At 37.9% G+C, this 12,653-nt stretch overlaps 1 protein-coding gene across 4 annotated transcripts in view; it reads left to right on the top strand.

The window, feature by feature from the left end:
- The first annotated feature begins 102 nt into the window (after positions 1-102).
- The window catches only part of LOC139950376 (rho guanine nucleotide exchange factor 10-like), a 69,526-nt gene continuing 56,975 nt past the window's right edge, over positions 103-12,653 (top strand). For all 4 annotated transcript variants that reach the window (XM_071949003.1, XM_071949004.1, XM_071949002.1 and 1 more), the window contains exon 1: positions 103-256. The gene's annotated coding sequence lies outside the window, so the exon portion shown is untranslated. The remainder of the gene's footprint in view (positions 257-12,653) is intronic.

Genomic DNA, 12,653 nt, shown 5'->3' with positions numbered 1-12,653 from the left:
GGCGTTTCTTCAAAATCCGGCTCTGAAAATTCGACAGGGCGCCCCCTATTGGGCTGTGTTACTCAGCCCGCGCTGCTAGCTAGACAGACGACATTTCGCAGGCAGTGCTAACTTTACGGTCTTCGCAATTCGCCACAAAAATATGTCTTCAAAGTCTTCATATGGAGCCAGTGCAGTGAGCAAACAACAGAACTGAAGAACTGATAGTCGAAGAAGAAGATACTGCTGTATTCTGAGCCAAAAACAGCTGTGCAAGGTAGGTAAAAATGGTTTAAATCACGACGTGAAAACTTAGAGTGTTCAGTTTTTATGTTTGACAAAATACGCGTGAACTTTGCTGTGGGAGTCGGCCGCAGAACGTGTGAAATGTGTAGACTGTGATTGTGGGTGCCATTTGTCAACAAACCATTTTGGACCATCATTTTTAGTCGTGATAAATCAGCATCACATGACTTTTGCTTTACGTGAATACCAAATAAGGGAAGTGTTTTTTCTTCTTCAATTGCTCTCTTGTCTTTATTAAGGAATCATATTAATATTATAATTAATAATAAGTTGTGACAATAACATTTCAATTCAATGAATGAAATTGCTGACATTGGACAATTTATTTTGACATAATTATTTTGACGGACAGTCGTTGACACTCTTCAATCAATTATCTGCTGTAGGTACTTTTTATTGGTTTATTTATTTAAATATTGTTGGCAATAGCTGTGATTTCATCACATAATTGTGTTTCTTTTTTTGTTTTAATGATTTTTTCTTACCATTGTTTTGTTAAGTCTTATTCACAATACGAGCACTCATTTATGTTGATGACCAAATTGATTTCTTGTCATATTTTTCCAGGATAACATTATTGTGGCGAAAATACTGTATTTCTCCAACCTCTTACTTACTTTCGTCATGGAAGTATATTAAGAATTGATGGCAGAATGACAGGGAGGGATGAAAGGGCTTTTTAGTATCAAAATCATTAATTTATAAACAAGTAAAGTTATTTTGCGGCCTATCTATAGGCTATGGTCTTGTTATGGTTTGTTTTAAAAAAGTAATAATTAATTATTGTAACTACCAATTCCCAAGAGAGATAGCGCATCATCGCGAGGTCCCTATGCGCTGTAAAAGGAAACCAAGTATTGTACGAAGAAAGCACATGTTGTTAACCAGGTTTTGAACTGTTCTGATGTCTCAGCCTGTTTGACAAACTCTGCATCAATTGTTTAGTTCATCATTGTGAAACATTTCCCAATGGGCCCATTTTGGTGAAAGATGCATCCCAGTTGTTTACAATACAGTTGCTGCAATCTGTATAACCAGTAAATAAATGCAAAAACAAGAACAACAACAATCACATAACTTGCAAAACTGTTAGACCTACTACCAGATTATCCCATTAGCAAAACATATTCTTAAAATTAAATTTTATAAAAAGCCTATGTCCCTACGAAAGGATTTGGACAGGGAAGCTGTTTATAAAATTGATTTAAATCTCATGGCTGTCCCAAAGCAGGATCTTTTCTTCTTTGATTGAGTAACATTGCATCACAAAAACGCAATACTTCCCACAAAAACAATTCCCTTTAACACAAATCAATCACACAGCCTATTGTCATTTACAGTGGGCATCCTCTACATAACCACATTAATCTCTTGTTGGAATATATTACGATTGCTCACGTACATGTTGAACTCAATTGTTTAGGCCACTTCTCCTATTCAGCGTAGCACAAAAGGGGGTTCGTCTGCATTTTCCCAGTTATTAACTGCTCTTCTTGAAGGGCCGTTGTGGTAGTCGTGCCGATATTGCAATTCTGGGTTAGAGCACGTACGAATGCTTTCCACTCAATTATCATCCGAATCAACATTTTACAAACCCTTTTTTAACCTTTCGTCATGAATAGTCACTAAACTGCGCCGTGTGCAGAAATTATATTGACAGTACTGCATTGAAAATTAATTTTGTTAAGACACACAATTATTGACTGTTCAATCTCAACCATCGTAATGACCTAACACCATGAACACCAATAATTCATTATTCTAAACTAATTATGTAGTCCTCACTATGCATCCTGTTAAAAAAATTGATTTAGTCGTTGGCACTTTAAAGGGGATACTCAGGCTTGACATCGAGGCAACCAACTGACCAAGGTGATTGCCTTTACACCGCTGATCACTGCCTTGGTGCCCTTTAAATTGTTCTGGGAGTCGAAATTGTCCTTCTTTTAAGGGTGCCCTTTAGACCCTCTGTGTTGCAGTCACTCTCTGGACATTCCTTTAAATCCTATTCTTCAACACATAAAATGGTTGTGTGTGTGCCTCTTACGTCGACTTCAGGACCACAACCCTTCGTATGATTTTTTAATTAAATAACTCCCCTAAAAATGAAAACACAACAATGTATATGCGTAGCAACTAACTTCATTTTATTACTTCTTTTTCAATAGTTGGATAAAAATAATGCCTTTTACTAAATCCTTTTACTAAATCTTCAGATATTGATGACTGTATCAGTATGTGATTTGAGGCATTGTATGGTAAGGTATCAGTGTTATAAATAGAAAAACTGATCAAGGTACACTCTGAATTTTTCATCAAAATTTTGATGACTGTAGAACTGACCTGATTTTTGATATAAATTTCTTCATCATTGATTCTCGGAAATGTCCAACCAAAGAAAAAAAAAATATGTATGTCAATGAAGTAGGTAGGGGAATAACTGTAAAGCATTTTCACTTGAGTGACCTACATGTTCAATGTAAAATAATACTGATGTTTCCTACATTTTCTTCCTTGAAAATATATTTTTGTAAATAGAGAGACTGTTTATTCAATTGAAATTTTGTTCATTGCATTTATTTTTTTGCGATTCCAATTCGATTGTTAAAGTGACCCGTGCTTATAAAAATCCTCAGCGAGCCGTTATAAAAATGCCTGTCGGCAACCCTTTCCTCTAGGAAGCCCCTCGACGTCCAACTTGACACTTCACCGCACACGCTGTCCAGCAGTCAGGATATTAAATTCATCTTTCCCTCATTGATTGAAATTGGCTCTTAATTGGGAGGGGAAACAATATTACCAAGGATGCGCTTACGATCCTACAGGTTTTTCTTTTTAAATTCTTGTCTTGTATTTTTTTATTTTGATTGGTCTGGGTGATGCTTAGAGGAAGACACTGGCGTCTTGATATTTATGCAGTTATTCTTCATCTGGAATTATTATTTTGTGGCTGTTTTTTTTCATCTTGATTGCACTTTTTGTAAGGGTTCCTGTACTATCGTTGCTCAGCCTCTGAAGGTCAGCCGGAGCAATCTCAGTCAGAAGTTGATATTTTTCTTAGGAGTCATTGCACTTTCGAAGTACTCTACTCCTGTATTGAGACGGTAAAAGATTTGTAGCTTAAATTTGAGTGGTACGTGTTATGTCTTCAAATTGATTTTTAAAACCAAATCAAAACAACTGGTACGCCTCAAGTGAAATGAGACACGTGTATATCAAGCCATTGTCATGTAAGATTTGAAACTTGCAGGTCTGATTCTTCACGGAGGCAATGAAGGTAATTGCCTCCATGCCCCATGGTCATTGCCTTGGTGCCCATGAATGGTACAGTAGAAACTTACAATGTCCTCATTTACGGTTCCCTTCAAGGAGAAAATGCCTCGGTGCCTTTCTAAAACTTGCATCGTGGGACTGTGCATACGGTCAAGTGACTAGCCAGCAGGACCAGGCAGGTTGTCGTTTTGCTAGTCTGCAGCTTTTCACAAGTCCACAGTTTTTTCACAAGTCCACAAATATAAACTAAAACAGGGCTGTTATTCAACACTGAACTAGTGGGGCGACTGCTGCATCATGCAGGAAAAGCAAGCAGACATTCAATGTTGTACGGGTGTACAACACTGTACGTGTAATGTATAGTAGGGGCCTAACTGTAATTGTAGTTGTACACTACATGTAGTTGAAGGTAGTGGCTTCCTATTAAACCAATTTATTCTCGGAGTGCTGTCAATGTTTGAAGCTCATCTCATAAGATGTATGACGTAGTGAACTGGCAACACAGCCGGCACTGCACTATCCTTGTCATTATTGTAAGATTCCCTCAAGCGAAACTGAAGAGCAGGGCTTGCCAGGGACTTCTTTTCTGGCGTCCCGGTATTCTTGGAACAGCTGGTATTAAAGACATTTTGCTTGTGTTTTTGAGTTTTAATGTGAATGGGCTGAAAGGCAGATGTGCTGGACTCCTTTGACCACTCCCCCAAACTCCCAACACCATTAAAGTAAGGACCTCCCCGCCCCCTTAAAATGAATAATAGGGGGGGGGGGGCTAATAAATCAAAATATTGAATCAAATGCAACAGGAGATAATAAAAATTACAATGAATAGAAATATAAAAAAAAACAGATAACATTTGTATTATGATAATAAATACAATACTCAGGTCCAGAAAGATAGAAAGATAGATAGAAAGAAAGAAAGCTTTTTAGCATAGAAGATTAAGTGCGATACAGTTCTTCGACGTTTACATGCCTACAGCATTGGACTGACATCTTTCTTGTGGTAATAAATTGTCCGCCATAGGCCAGTCCAGTAAAATTTGGTAGATCGGATTAAATACACGCACTCTGAAGTAAAGTGGTTGAGTGCTGAAAGGTTGAGCTTGTACTGAGGGGTTTTAGAGAAATTCAGATTACTGTTAAAGACATACTTTTGCCAGAAATAGGCAATATGAATGTTGTGGAAATGTTGTTTTTAGTCAACCCATAACATACACAAACAAGGCTTGAAGTACACTATGCAAGGGACCACTGGTCAAAGTCGAGTAATTTTTAAAATTGGTCCAATAACTGCATTTAAGTCCTGCAGTCTGGTGTTATTTCACAAATATTTGGCAGGATTATTAGGCCTATAACGTTGAACATGGAAAACTTGAAAATGGCTTACAACAAGATATGAAGCATTGAAGCATACAGATAACCAGGCTAGCCCTCTACCATCTGAGCTATTAGTGCCATCGTTGTACGGGGTTACCCGTCAGGAGCCATTCAACCTTTGGCTGTACATAACCAGGGATCACACCAAAGTTTACGGTACAACCTGGGAAGCAGCAGGGCAAGGATCACAGTCATTACAAATCTATCTGTACATGAAAAAGACCCGACCCAGCAATATAAAGACATTACCACGGACGACAACATCTGGAACTTCGCCAAAGCATAATTTTCTTTCCTGATTTACCCGTCAGTTCACACACCCCAACAGCCGTTTGGGAGAGAAGATTTCCAAGACCCACACCTCGAGCGTACAGAGCTCTTAGATGTGTGTTGGCAGCGCTGGCCAAACAGATTCTGAAATTGAAGAAAATTACATTTGTTTTTTGTCTAACCAGTAGGTGACCTTTACAGCGGGGCACAGACGAGTCGTTAGATGTCAATATATAACCCACGGGTTAGCTTCTTACGCTTGCTGATTCTTATCTTAAAATATGTGCGATCCATTGTGACACAGAGTGTGCAAATTGTCTAAATGCATAATTCTGAACTCATTTTGTGCAGTTTTTATGCAATATGAGATCAAGGGTCCAAAAAAATAGATCGAGGGTGCTAATTCTCAGATGTTATTTTCAAAAAAGAGAAAAGGAGAACCCAACTTCCTCTTTCGTACAATTCATCATATATTGTGGAATTGGCTTTGGGTCACACTGTACACACTATGCATATCAGGCTGATACTTGATAAGCATGCAAATTTCATACACACACAGTTTTCCACATCACATCATTTCTATAATTTAAACCATTGAAACTACTTTTTCCCTTTGACCGCTTTCTCTACCTTGGTTTCCTCATGAAGAATTGATGTCATACTCGCACAGTTTGCCACAGACACCATAATTTAAACTATAATTTAAACTATTGATATAGCTGATAGCCGATTTACACAGCGTGGAGTCGATGTTTGCGTTGTCATCAATCTATTCCAGGCATTCACGTCACGAACCCCAGTCAGGGCTGATTGGCCCTAAACGAAGATTGCCATCACTACTAATCTGGTGAAATGACAAATTAACAACATTCAATGGAACGTTGCTCATCGTGTTCAATCCAGTAATGAGGTTGGAAAAATCGATCGGCAGTAGGGACTTGATGAAAGAACCAAGGCTGCTGCTTTAAAGAAATTATAGAGAGCCATTGGAAAATGATTTACTTGCTGCTGCAGTTCGAACAAGGAAATCCGTGAAGCTATTGTAAACTAATGAATTGTGTTGGCATTTTTATTGCTTGCTTGCTGCTATGTTGTGTTCCAGTAAATCAGGAATTGATTATGTTGAATGTTTTAAATATCTTCCTAGTTGTTGTACAAAATATTTTTGATTCTGCAGAAAGCGCCCTGAAAATAAACCTTTCTTTCCATGTTTTGATGAACAGATTTGAAAATCTCCCTGATTATGAAAATGTTGTCCTTATTACATGGTATGTAAGACAGGCTAGTACAGGTGTATGCTTCGATTTTGAAAGTGCAGGGGCACCAAGGCATCTTCTCTTTGGTAAAGGGGCACCCTATGATATGAAGAAATTGTAAGTTTCTACCGGATCATTTTAAGGGCAACAAAGCAATGACCAGGGGGCAATCGCCTTCAATGCCTCTGTGAAGTATCAGGCCTGTCGCCTACATGAACACTGTACGTACACATAGGACTGTACATGATGTCAAAGGCACCAAGGCAATGACCAGGGGGCATGGAGGCAATCACCCTCGTTGCCTCGGTGCAGAGTATGTTGAATTTAAAATATCCCTTTGTTGTACAATTTCATCCTGATTGGAAGTTGGAAGCTACGTGTATAGCATTTTGTAATGCATTACATTACAGACGGATGACTTACAGACTGGACTACTGCTGTGTGTTTACACACATAGATTAACAAGCATTGTCTGCAATGTTGTTATTTCTACACTGAACCTCATGACCCGATGACTGTTTGAATGATGTTGATGTCTGTGGACACGCTGTGCACTGACATGATACATGTATTTAAGTTACATTGTCATATTTTTTCAGTGCCCACTTTTGGGGCATATTTAACCTAAAATACCTCAGCCATTGTGCTAAAGAAAATATAACCTACTTTTTTCCCAAAGACCCAATGTAAATGTATGCTACCGACAATGCACAAAATACGAATGTAACATTCTGAAATTAAGTCATTCTGACCAAACAAAAATATATCTACATTTGTAGCTGATTTGTTTTGCCTTGGTACATCCAAAAGTTACTTCTGAGGGAGCCGTTTCTCACAACCTTGTATACAGAGTTGCTCGTTACCAAGTAAGTTTTCATGCTAACAATTGTTGTTAAAGTAATTACCAATCGTGTTCAGTGCCTTTAGTCTGCGGTTCTGGAGGTTCTCTTTCTTTTGTATCTGGGTAAGGAAGGGAGGGAGGGAGGGGGTTGGGCGGAAGGATGTTCCTCTGGAACCCAACACCGTTTCATGATAAGTGTTGTATGTTCCTCATGTTCAATCAGAAAGCGGCGCTTTGATTGGTTCTCACAATGCATACCTGATACGAAGATGCCAAGAACCATTAACTAAATTGTCTTGGCATGGAGGTATTGAGTTGCATCACAAAGCCTACAAGGTCTTCCTCTACGTGGGTATTCCAAACTTGATTAATAATATCCGAAACTTGAACACACAAAAAAGACTCAAAACTTGAGCTACAATCATGTTCGCTATCTTTAAAGGGGTGTTGCCTGCCTCATACTTCATGGAGGCAATTTAGGAAATTGCCCCTTTGGGCTTAGCATTGCTAAATCTTCCGAATCAAATTTTTATTTCTCTCATACAGTTTAACTCAATGGCCGCAAATGGCACACATACACACACAAAAAGGCTCCAAATTTCAGCTATGTATTCATTGTCCATTCTCTTTATATACAATAGCTGGGTATTGCCCGCCTGATACTTTATGGAGGTGATTGGCCAATTGCCCTTGTGGGCATTGAAATTGCTGCCCCTTGAAATCCAGAGATTTCAAATTTGTATTTCTCTCATACATACATAAGCTTTAAGGAAATATCAAGCAGTTTTTTGGCGGTTTTCTTGTCAAGTACCTAGGCCTGTATTCTGCTGAAACTGTATGTGACTTTTATTGTACATTTGTACATCTTTCTTTTAAAGTCTTGCCGATAAATCAGCATTACGTTTACAACAACCAATCTTTTACCCTACCTCTAATTACTTGTCAAAAATACTTTGCTCACCAAAACAGGTCAACTCTCTTAAGGTCTGTCCTCCGACAGGCTCAATTGACACATTGACCCCATTACTTGTCCATTCGGAAACCATACTATAAAATAGGCTGTGCGTTAACATCTCGCACCATTGCTTTTGTACACAGTATGTGTTGCAAATAAAAATTTGGGGTAAACTACAAGTACTTGTATCCAACCTCTGGGCTGGTATTAGGCTGGAACAGTATGGCATTATGGAGTAATAATTCAGTTCGGTAAAGAGGAGCATTTTTATTTCAACATTTTTATAAGATAGCAATTACTCTAAACCTTTATAGTCTCCAAGGATTTTAAATGATGAAATCATCGACCTTACAAAATATATGTGACTGATAAAACCAAAAGCTTTTTTTTATTCCATTGCAAAATCTTGAAATCTAAGTGGCATCAAGACCAGGGCCACGTGGTCAGAAAATTTGAAACACGTTTTGAGACTTAAATTTTCCTGGTATCTGCAGTCATGATAATAATTCTTCCTACTTTGATTTCTGATTGCTTTGTAAAATGAAAAGCTTTGTTTCTAATGGATTTCTTGTGTAACGAAACTTGATTTTAATTTTAATGAGTACATCAAGAAAATTGTTTCACATTATTTTCCACTGCAATCTTGAACCTTCCCTTAAGGGAGAAGACGCACGCACGTGGTCACTACAGTGTATTATTCCCTTCATCTGTCTCAAGCCCAGGGATATTTCTGATATTAAAGACTCTTTTTTGGGTGGTTCTTCGTCGGAGCTTTGCTGGAATTGATTTTAATCTTTCAATGAGGAGATCACGATCGTTCTACAACCCCCCCTTATACGTCAGTACAACTCATTGGGCGATTGTTTTACGTGCATCTTAAGAATCTGACGTAGCATTATACATGTACTCTGGAATGTTCCTGGGGTATTTTGACGGCTAGGCGGGCATATCTCTCCAGAGAGTGTCAAGATGAAGACAGGAAAGTTTCCTGTCACGCTTGCTAAAAATACTTAAGTTTTAAGTGCAACTCATTGATTGGTGGGTAAAGAAAGCATTAAACAACAAAATATATACTTTTTTTGTAACTTTTTTTTATAAACGTCATTAAGCTCAGGCGTACTATGATTGTCAGAATATTAAGTCTGGGAGCTGCCAAACACTTGTCTAAGATAAACATACCATTGGGGGTAGTTGTAGCCTCGACGACGTGTCAGTAACCCTTTTAGTTTCCATTCATGAAAATACAGCCTGTAGATTAAAAGCTGGTTATAAATACTGGTTTCTCAGTCAATCGCTCTCTCGTAGGTTTATTATTTTGTGCTTTGTTGGGATACACCAAGTGAAAATACAGGTCCTTGACAAATACCAAAGGTGTCCGTCTCAGTGCCTTTAAGAAAACTTCCTTAACTCTTGAGCCGAAAATACGTACACACACACTGCAGTCTCCACAAGCCAAGTCTAAGTGTCGTATGCAAATTTTCTCTGTTGGCGATTACTCTGCCCGGAGGCACTTTATTACTTTTAAAATGAATTCCCTGACGCCCGTAACGTTACCCTTGAGTGTTTAATGTGTATTTTATTTTGGGTTCCCGTTGCTCTCCAGGCGCCACTTGATATTTGTTTTGAGCACGTTCAATCAAAAATGGTTGTGATATGAATGGCGCTCATTAACGTTGTCCGACAGCGGCCGTGGTGTATGCAGGGTCAGTGTATACTGTGCAAATTCCCAAGTTTAAAACGAGATGACATTGCCGACTGTCATGCATGAGATCTTATATGACAATTTGAGCAGTAATTTTGATCCTCACCTGTGCGGAATTCCCACTGGAAGTGTTTCTCAATTGCTTATTTTCAATTGCTTATTTTTTCAATTGCTTACATTATATTCAATTGACTAAGAGAGGTTTACGATACTAACACTATTTGAATATTTCCTTTTGAGTAGTGTTGATTCTGAAAAGCACATATGGTTAGAACCAGTCCTACACAAAAAGAGATATTCACTGTATATAATGGTGTTACCTCAAACCTTTGGGGTGAACAATTTTCCCAACCATAATACTGTTGTTTTCTCTATTATAATGGAATCCAGCTACTTTTATCAACCTTTCTACTGAGGAGACTGTTCCCAAAAGCTCCTTGAGAACTCCACGAGTTACCAACAGGTGGGAAAAAACATCATTTGAACAGACCATAAGGTGGAACCATCATTATTTAAAACGTACCTTCTAAAATATTCAACGATGACTCTTATTCCTGATTTCAACACATCTGGACTCTGAGATTAGATCCAAATGTACTGTGACTATGGGTGTAAATATTGCTTCAGGCACTATCAGGAAAAAAATATTTTGCATTTCCCGTTCCATAAAACGATGTCTGGCCGGCAAGTGACACAGGGGATGATCCTTCTATGTAAATTTGAAAGTGCCAATGTTGGCATTCATCCAACTTCCTAGACTCTGGGTCGGGATCATGTGACATGTGACGTCACAAGTTGTTCACCCATGGTCCCTCAGGTCATACTAAAAAGCATGCAGGTCATCAAAGTCTTAAAAGAAACGAAGATGTTTTGATATTTAGTTTGATATTTTTTAACAAAGTGTGAACTTGTGAGGAAGATTTTGATGTTGCACTAGCGTCAAAGCGTTTGGAGTTATCATTTAATAAAAGTTCCTCAATACCTTAGGGGCCTTTGGTTATTACACCTTGAAATGTGAGCTGGTTTCTCTAGTGTACTGCCTCCCTCTGGCCCAGAGATATGTTTAGCTTCCATTAAAAACCTTTTAGGGGTTTCATATTTGATCCGCCGCATTTGGTTTTTATTTCATAGCGGGCAGCTTCAGGACTGAAGTTGGTTTCCATTGATTTACAGAACCTTGTCGAAGACTGACTACTCGGCTTACCAAAACACCCAGCAACTGTCAAACTATACTGTGTACTTATGAAAACAAGTTTTTGTAAATTCTGCTTATTACAGTTTAGTAAAGGCACTGGACGCTATTTGTAATTGCTCAAAAAAATTGTAAGTATAAAAACTTACTTGGGAACAAGCATTGGAGAGCTGTTGATAGTATAAAACATTGTGAGAAACGGCTCTCTCTCAAGTATTAGCTTTTGAGAGAGAGGTATTTTTTCACTCAAATAATAAAATACTTTAAGCCTAGAGCCTTTTATTGGGCATCTGAAAACACATAAATTTGTGCAGCAAGGGTGTTTTTTTCTTTCACTACTCTCTTGCAACTTCTATGACCAATTGAGCCCAATGTTCACAGATTTGTTATGGGATACACCAAGTGTGTGAAGACTGGTCTTTGAAAACTACCTAACATGTCCAGTGCCGTTAGCTTACATATTGGATACAATGTACAGTACAGGTACCAGACTAATTGCATTGGTCCATGAGTATGAAGAGTTCTCAGCAAATGACAAATTGCTAAATGGCAGCGCCATCTAAACTCATAATTGCTGATATTGCATTAGAGTTTCTTACATCCACGTGGCAGTTGGCAATAATTGGTTGGATAATTAATCTAATAATAATATGTCAAAATGTCATGAAAGCAAATTGTGGTAATTGGAGAGAAAAATAATGTTATGAGTTGTTTATTCAAGAGCATGGCTACTGACAAAGGGGTTGTGGTCATTTGCGACATTGATGGAATTTACTTTTATCTTTAGAATGGATCTTGACTAAAAACAGGATGTTTTTAAATTTTAAACTAATCTTATTTTATTTACTCCAAGGGCAGATGGAAATTGGGGAATGTATACCTTTGGTTTTTTTAACCATATTTTTGTTATAATCTAAAATAAATTTTGCCATGTTTAAAATATATTTTCAGTAAATCCTGACCAGCAATTTTATTGCATTTACACAGATTGTTTACATAATGTGTTTATTGAAAAAAATGAAAAGGTTGAGGACGGAAATTAATTGTCACTTCCAAGAAAACATGATGCAATTTTATTTTGAGTAACATGTACCATGTTATTTATTATGTCCGTCCCTACCTCGAGACACAGACACATGAACGAATAAGAAGTGGAGAGGCTGAGTCATTTGTGCATTCATGAATAATTCATGATGCTAGGCGCCTCATTATGCACTCATTTGCATTTTGGAAATACGCATCTGCTCAAGATCTGTGCACACACACAGTCATGATCACAAAGAAACAAAGTCAATAGTTATTGAATGAATGGTGCCTCAGAAATTTTTGTTTTACATAATTGTAAAATTTGTTGCCGTTTGCCAGGTTAGCTCGTTCCGTTTTCAAGGAAGTGTCCTCACTGGGAAAATCGACAAGACCCCAGGGATTTCTGCTCAGAGTGTTTTCTGGACCAGAATTCTATAAAGCAATCTATATAATCTGAACCAACCAGCACATTTCTA

The sequence above is a fragment of the Asterias amurensis genome, chromosome 18 (assembly GCF_032118995.1).
Source record: "Asterias amurensis chromosome 18, ASM3211899v1".
Taxonomy (NCBI): Eukaryota; Metazoa; Echinodermata; class Asteroidea; order Forcipulatida; family Asteriidae; genus Asterias; species Asterias amurensis.
Note: the sequence above shows the minus strand (reverse complement) of the source record. Positions and strands in the feature narration are given on the sequence as shown.